This window comes from Elephantulus edwardii, unplaced genomic scaffold (assembly GCF_000299155.1).
Source record: "Elephantulus edwardii isolate Elephantulus edwardi_28Jun2011 unplaced genomic scaffold, EleEdw1.0 scaffold00082, whole genome shotgun sequence".
Classification (NCBI taxonomy): domain Eukaryota; kingdom Metazoa; phylum Chordata; class Mammalia; order Macroscelidea; family Macroscelididae; genus Elephantulus; species Elephantulus edwardii.
This window is the reverse complement of record NW_006399832.1, coordinates 2,118,256-2,125,843: the sequence shown is the minus strand read 5'-3', so window position 1 is coordinate 2,125,843 and position 7,588 is coordinate 2,118,256.

The following is a 7,588-nucleotide window of genomic DNA, read 5'->3' as shown; positions in this document are numbered from 1 at the left end:
GGAGGAGGGTGGAGAAAACAGTGCAACAATGAATGAATGAAAACCCAAAATCTCTGTAAATGTTCATTAAAACTAATAAAATTTAATAAAAAAAAAAGATTCTCACCACTGGGCCAATTGCCAGCACCATGATAGATGAAGAAGAGATTGAATTTGTTAATAATTACAACTTGCTGGGCTCCACAGTCAACACTCTTCGCATCAGCAGTAAGGAAATGAAAAGATGAATTGCATTGGAAAAATCTGCTGTCAAGGATCTCTCCACAGTACTGGGAAGCAACAGTGTCAGTCTAGAGACTAAGGTGCGCCTGATCCAGGTCATGATTTTCAATTACTTGTTATGCATCAGAGAGCTGGACAATGACTAAGAATGACAGAAGAATTGATACCTTTGAGTCGTGATGCTGGAGAAAAGTCTTCAACATACCATGGACCACCTGGAAAGCAACTAAGTCCATCTTGGAGAGGATGAAACCAAGTTTTTCCTTGGGGCAAAGACTTTTAGGCTCTGTCTTACAAATTTTGCACATGTGGTGAGAAGGGACCAGTCCTTTGGAGAAGGACATCATGTTCGGAAGGGTGAAGAGACAGCACAGGAGAGGAAGACCCTGGATGAGATGGGGTGATGGAAACAGGTATGTTGGCTCAGGATAGGAGATGGTTCAGAACTATTGTGCATAGGGTCACCATGAGTCACAGGTGATTCAACAGCACATAACAACAATATGTCTTCAGTATGCAACACAGCTCAAAATGAAAATGTTGGTCCAATAAGCAACATTATTAATATCATCTTAGATTCATAGGCAGCACTCATGGAAACAACAGCCGAGAAATCATATGGCCTGCATTGCATTAGGTAAATTTGCAGCAAAGCTTTTTAAAGTACAAAAGCAAAGGTGTCACTTTAATGACTAAGATAAACCTAAAGCTAAGTTATGATTTTTCCAGTCATTTCAAATACATTAAAAAAAAAAAAAAAACTAGACAAATAAGGAAGCCCAAAGAAGAACTGATACTTCTGAATTATGGTGCTGGTGTAGAATACTGAATACAATCTGTCTCGAAAGGGGTGCAGCCAAAATACTCCTTCCTTAGAAATGAGCATTACAAGGATTTATCTGTCCTACTGGACATACTAGGAAGGTCTGCTATAGGTCAATTCCAACTCAATGGCAATGAGAAAATCTCCACAGAACATCGTGTTGATGAAGTAGAGCTTAGGTGAAGAAGAATCTCAACATGTTGGATTGACACAATAGCTGCAAAAATGGGCTCAGAACCCAACAATTGTAAGGATGGCACAAGACCGAGCATTGTTTTGTTCTGTTGTTCATAGTCTTACTATGGATCTACAGAATGGCACATAACAGCAACCAGAAACTAGAAAGTTAAGAAATCAACTTCTAACCAAAATAGTTCAGATCTACCAGAAGCACCTCAGATGAAAGGCCTGAACATAGGAATTCCACATGAACCAGCTACTCCACTGCTAGCAATATACACTATGGAAAATAAGAACTGAGACACGAATGAAGATTTGCACACTAATGTTTATAACACTGTTATTTACAGTGACAGAAACATGGAATCAAATGTCCATAAGCAAATAACTGAATTGAGAAACTAGTACATTCACATGATGGACTACTATGCAGCACTCATGAACAACAATTTCTTAAAACACGTAGAACATGGGGGAAACTTATAAGGCTGGAGAGCATTGTGCTGAGTGAACTCACTCAGGCATGTAATTGCAAATACTGCATAAAGACCATTATTTAAACAGAAGGTTAATAAAATGTGTATAAATGTCCAAATAGTAAAGAAAAGGGGATAAGGGTAGAACGGGAGGAAATCACAGGATGACAGTTTGGTAGGCAGAGGGAGGAAGTAAAGAACTTAGGAAAGATCCATTGGGGACCTAAAAAGGGGGGGGGGAATAGTGGACATAGATCAATGGTGGTTAATTTTATAAAACACAATGTATAGGAATGGTCATATGAAACTCTGAATGAAAGAATGTGTGAAACACAAGGTATACAAATGTATGCAAACCAATATAAAATAAAATAAAAAAATAACCGTTAAGAACACAGTGGTGGATAGTTCTCTGAAACACTAGAGGTCACCATGATTAGAAATCAATTTGAGACAATCCATTTCCTATCGTGTGATTTACTCCCTCTGTGGGTCAGTTCCAACTCAATGGTACATAACAATATAATATAAAATTATTTCTAAAAATGTTTCTAAGTGCAACTTCTTAGGTAGTTTTAGCAATTTGTACAAACTTGTACATATCCTAAGTATGAAGTATTATGGTAAAATGTAATCACAAACTAATATTTATAATTTTTTATGCTTACATAAACTAATGTCACACCTTCCGTTAGAAAGACAGGAAAAGAGAAGACTTAAAAGTGACAGAAGTGCTAACCTTTTCAGTAAAACAAAGGTGCATCATTTCTAAGTATGTGCATGTGATGACATGAAATGCTATCAAGTTGACTTCGTCTAATAACACCCCTACTATCTATATTCTACAAACTGAAATTTCAGCACCATTCTCACAGCCTGCTGTGCTTAAGCCCATGGTTACAGTTACTGTGCTAGTCTCTAGTTTAGGGTCTTCCTCTTCTTTGCCAGCCATCTCCCTCTCCAATTAGGATTACTTCTTCCAAAGGTAGGCACCTCCTGACAATGCATGAGAGGGGGGAAGCAAAGAAACCAAAGAAAGAGAATGAGTTGAAATGACAACATTCAGGCTGGTTTTCATGCCACAGAGCAAGGCCACCCTGGCATATCCACTGGGCAGACATTCTTGGCTAGTGGTGATACCAAGTCTAAAAAATCAAAGGCCTCCCTCATTTTCCTAGGCAAGGGCTTCCTGGGTGGACTTTTGGGACATTTTGATTCCTGGATTAATATTAACATTCTTAAATCTGTTTTCCATCCTCTATTATATTACATGTGGCTGTGTCATGTAAAGAGTTTCTTGCAAAAGAAGGAAACTTGACAGGAGAGGAAGGGAAAAACACTGTTATGCATATTGGTGGGTTTTTTTTTTTTTTTTTTTAATTATTTTTTTTTATTTTTGTGAGAGTTTACTTACAAAGTTCGTATACATTGGTTTTCACACCGGATATTTCTCATTTTCTTTACCCACCCCTCCCTCTACCCATCAAATTGTGCAACACTATGATTATCCCCCATCCTCACCCCTCTGCTCCCACACTCTGCCCTTGGATCCTCATACATGTTTTACTAGATATCTTTTTATTTCTAATTGTCCTTATGAGATTGAGTTAGTTAACTTAGCATATTGCTTTCCAGTCCCTCCCAAGTTAAGTAGTGATTTTCAAAATCATTGCTCCTGCCTGCTGCATAGTACTCCATTGTGTGAATGTACCATAATTTCTCAAGCCATGTGGTAGGACATTTGGGTGGACTGTTTGCATGTTCTTGCGATGGTGAATAACACTGCTATGAGTATTGGTGTACAAATCTGTTTGTGCCTCTGTTCTAATTTTCTCAGGGAATACTCCAAGCAGTGGAATAGCTGCATCATATGAAATTTCTGTGTTCAGCTTTCTGACGAAACGCCAAACTGCCTTCCAGAGTGGTTGAATCATTTTACAATTCTACCAACAGTGTTTAAGAGTTCCTATCTCTCCACATCCTCTCCAACATTTATTCTTTGCTGTCCTGTTAAACTTTGTAATTGCTACAGGCATGAAATAAAGAAGAAAAGAAAAAAAAGATGAGCAGTGTTCATTTTCTGGGTAATAAAAACTAGTTCAAGCAGTATATTGTATGCTCACCTAACACTTCTCAACTTTCTTGTCAGCAACACTCAAATGTAATATTGAAACCTTACCACCATGTCTATACCTGTGCACCGAATCACATCCAAATTGAACAGTCAGACCTGGTTAATCTAAATCATTTTGCAAACTTCATTATATTACTTGACTTTTAAAAAATCCTATCAAATTTGATAAGAACATACCCTTCAGCTAGTTATCACTTAAATCTTAATATTTGTTCATTTAGATAAACCAAGGATAGATTAATCCTCGCCTCTATGGAGTGTTAAGGGCTTTAAACATCACCATAAACTTGACATGTATGTGAGAGCATGAGTTTTGAGGCATTTAGCCATAAAGGGTTAATAAAATCATTTAGTCCTTGAAGCTCCTTTGAGTGCTTTAGCTAGGAAGAAATTGAATGATTAGAAATGGTGTACTATGAAACAGGTTATAAGTATTAGTGTACTTGAAATCTTCAAGAGTGCTTCATGAAATTCTACATTGCACTCCACACCATTCATCTTATTCTCTTACAATATAAGAGGTTCATGCATTGGATAGGTGCATGGAAAAATATAATTAAATTACAGTAGACTTGTACTTTTCTTCTCTTTTGTTCTGTGCTAGATTTTGTTGGCTGCTGGGTGGTTAAGGTCCTTCCAAAGTCTTAAGGGGAAATATTTTCAATATATAACAAGAGGTTAGTATTTTTTAATATTTAAAAGACTCTTCTAAATTAATAAGAAAAAATAACAGCCCATTGGGCAGAGGGTAGAAGCTAGCAATTCACAAAAGAAGGCAGATGGAGATTTGCTTTGGAAAAAGCAAAATCTTTAAAAGTTAATCCCTTTTGGTTAGGTGTGATAAAATACGACCAATGATGAGAAACAATGAGTGGTGTCATTTTTATATGGAGATGCTAAGTATCAGGAAAATAGACTCCTCTTTGAAACGATAGCAATGAGAAAATTTAAAGTATTTAGTTAACTTTTTTTAATTTACAAAATGATACATTGTTGTGCTGTCCAGTCACCTGCAACTCATAGGTACCCTATGTACAGAGACTCTGAAACCTTCCCTGTTCTGAGCCAGTCTCATTAATTCAAACACACCTATCTTATTGCCCCAGTTACTGTATCAATCCGTCTCATCTGGGGTCTTCCTCTCCTGCGCTGTCCCTCCACCCTTCTAAGCATGAAGTTCTTCTCTAAGGATTGGGCCCTCCTGGCCACATACCCAAAGTATGTGAAACAGAGCTTCAAAATTTTAGCCTCCAAGGAGAAACTTGGTTTCACCCTTCCCAAGACAGACCCATTTACTTTCTTGGCACAGTCCATAGTATGTTCAAGACTCTTCTCCAGAACCACAACTCGAAGGCATCAATTCTTCTTCTGTCATCCTTAGTTACTGCCCAGCTCTCTGATGCATAGCAAGTAATTGAAGATCATAGCATGAATCAGGTGCACCTTAGTCTCTAGACTGACATCATTGCATTTTAGTACTCTGGAGAGGTCCCTGACAGCAAACAATTTATCTGCCAACAAGAACTAAATAATAATGGAAGGAAAGATTCCTTCTGAAGTCATAGAAAAAGGGTTTTTTTAAAAAACCTATTTTGAGTCGGGTTTTCCCTTCACATTGTGTTTCTTACAATCATTTCCAAACATTGTGTCTTATAAAATTAATCACCATTGATCTATGCCCACCATTACCCTGTCTTTTCAGATCCTCACTGTATCTTTCCTAATCATTTCACCCCCTCTATCCGTCTACCAAACTCTGTTACCCTGTGATTTCTGCCTTTCCCTGCCCTCAGTGCCCCTGCTCTCCCCTCTTCCCTCTTTGGATATCCATACACATCTTACTAGTTATTCTATTTTTACAACAATGGGCTTATGCTGTATTTGTCCTTATGAGACTGAGTTAGTTCATTCAGCTTAATGATCTCTAGCCTCTCCCATGTTATATAGTCTTTTTCTAAATCAATACTCCTGAGTGCTGTGTAGTATTCCATCCATTGTGTAAATGCACAAAAATTTCTCAATCCAGTTATTTGTTGATGGACATTTCAGCTTTTTCCATGTTGTTGTGACAGTGAATTATGCTACTATGAATATTGGTATACAAATCTCCATTTGTATCTCAGTTCCATTTTCCTCCAGGTATATCCCTAGCAATGGAATAGGTGGATCATAAGGAATTTCTGTGTTCTGCTTTTTGAGGAAACACTAAATTGCCTTTCAGAGTGGTTGTATTCTTTCACAATCCCACCAACACTGTATGAGTTCCAATCTTTCCATATCCTCTCCAACATTTCTTACTTTCTTCTCTGTTAAATTTTGCTACTGCTACTGGAATAAGGTGATACCTCATTGTGTTATTTATTTACATCTCATATTGCCAGTGATGTTAAGCATGTTAAGCATTTCTTCATGTGTCTGTTGGCCATCTGAATGTCTTCCACTGTGAAAAGTCTTTCCATATTTTTATCCCATTTTGTAAGTAGGCTATCAATCTTTCTTGTGGAGGCCTTGTAGTCTATAAGCTTTTTTTTGAGACCCTTTTCTTTTTTCCCCTGTATGTTTTCTTTTCACTTTATTGCCGAGGGGGGGGGGAATTAGATGCATGCAGGAACTTAATCTTTATAAGGTCTCATTTATCAATGTTTCCCTCTCTTAATTGTGCATTTCTGACTGTATTTGCCAGCTTCTTTATACCATAGGCTAGGCCTTCTATGTTTCATCCCATTCTGTCTCTTATGATTCTTATAGTTTGGGGCTGTACCCCTAGGTCCCTAATCCACCTTGAGCTGATTCTATGTATGGTGTGAGATGTGAATCATGCTTCAGCTTTCTGCAGGTAGATGTCTAGTTTTGTCAGCACCATTTGTTGAAGAGGTTGTTGCTTCCCCATTTGATAAGTTTTATTTTCTTGTTGAACACCAACAGACCTTAGGTGCTGGTGGTGGTTGTTATTAGGTGCTGCGGAGTTGAGTACGTCTCATAGCGGCCCTATAAACAACAGATCTGAACCCTGTTCTATCTATCCTGTGCCATCGTCACACTTCCTGATACAGTGGATCCCATTGTGGTAGTCACTATGTCAATGGTAGACACCAGGTAGAGGGTTTTCCTCTCCTTCATTGACCTTGCTAAGCATCATAGCCTCTCCTAGCAACATGGCCAAAGTATGTGAAGTGAAGCTTTATCATCTTTACCTCCAAGGAGTACTCTGGTTGAACGTTCTCCAAAGCATATTTGTTTGTTATTTTGGCAGTCATGAGATGTTCAGTATTCATCTCCAACATCACAACTCAAAGGCATCAATTCTTCTGTCATCCTGCTCCATTGTCCAGCTCTCAGATGCATAGCAAGTGATCAGAAAGACCATGACCTAAATATTCTGCATCTGCACCTTAGTCCTCAAACTGACTTCATTGCTCCTAAATAATTTGGAGAGGTCCCTGACTGCAAACTTTCTCAGTGCAATACATCTCCTGACTTCCTGACTGCTGTTACCAAGGATGTTAACTGTGGATCCAAGTAAGATAATGTTTTTGACAGTTTCAATCTTTTCTCCATCATGATGTTATCTAATAGTCCAGTGGTAATAATTTTTGTTTCCTTGACATTCAGATGAAATCCATATTGAAGACTGTATTCTTTGATTTTCTGGAGCAAGTGCTATAAGTCTTCCTCACTTTCAGCAAGCGAAATTGTGTCATCTGCATAATACAGCCTATTGATGAATCTTTCTCCAATCTTGATGCCACTCCT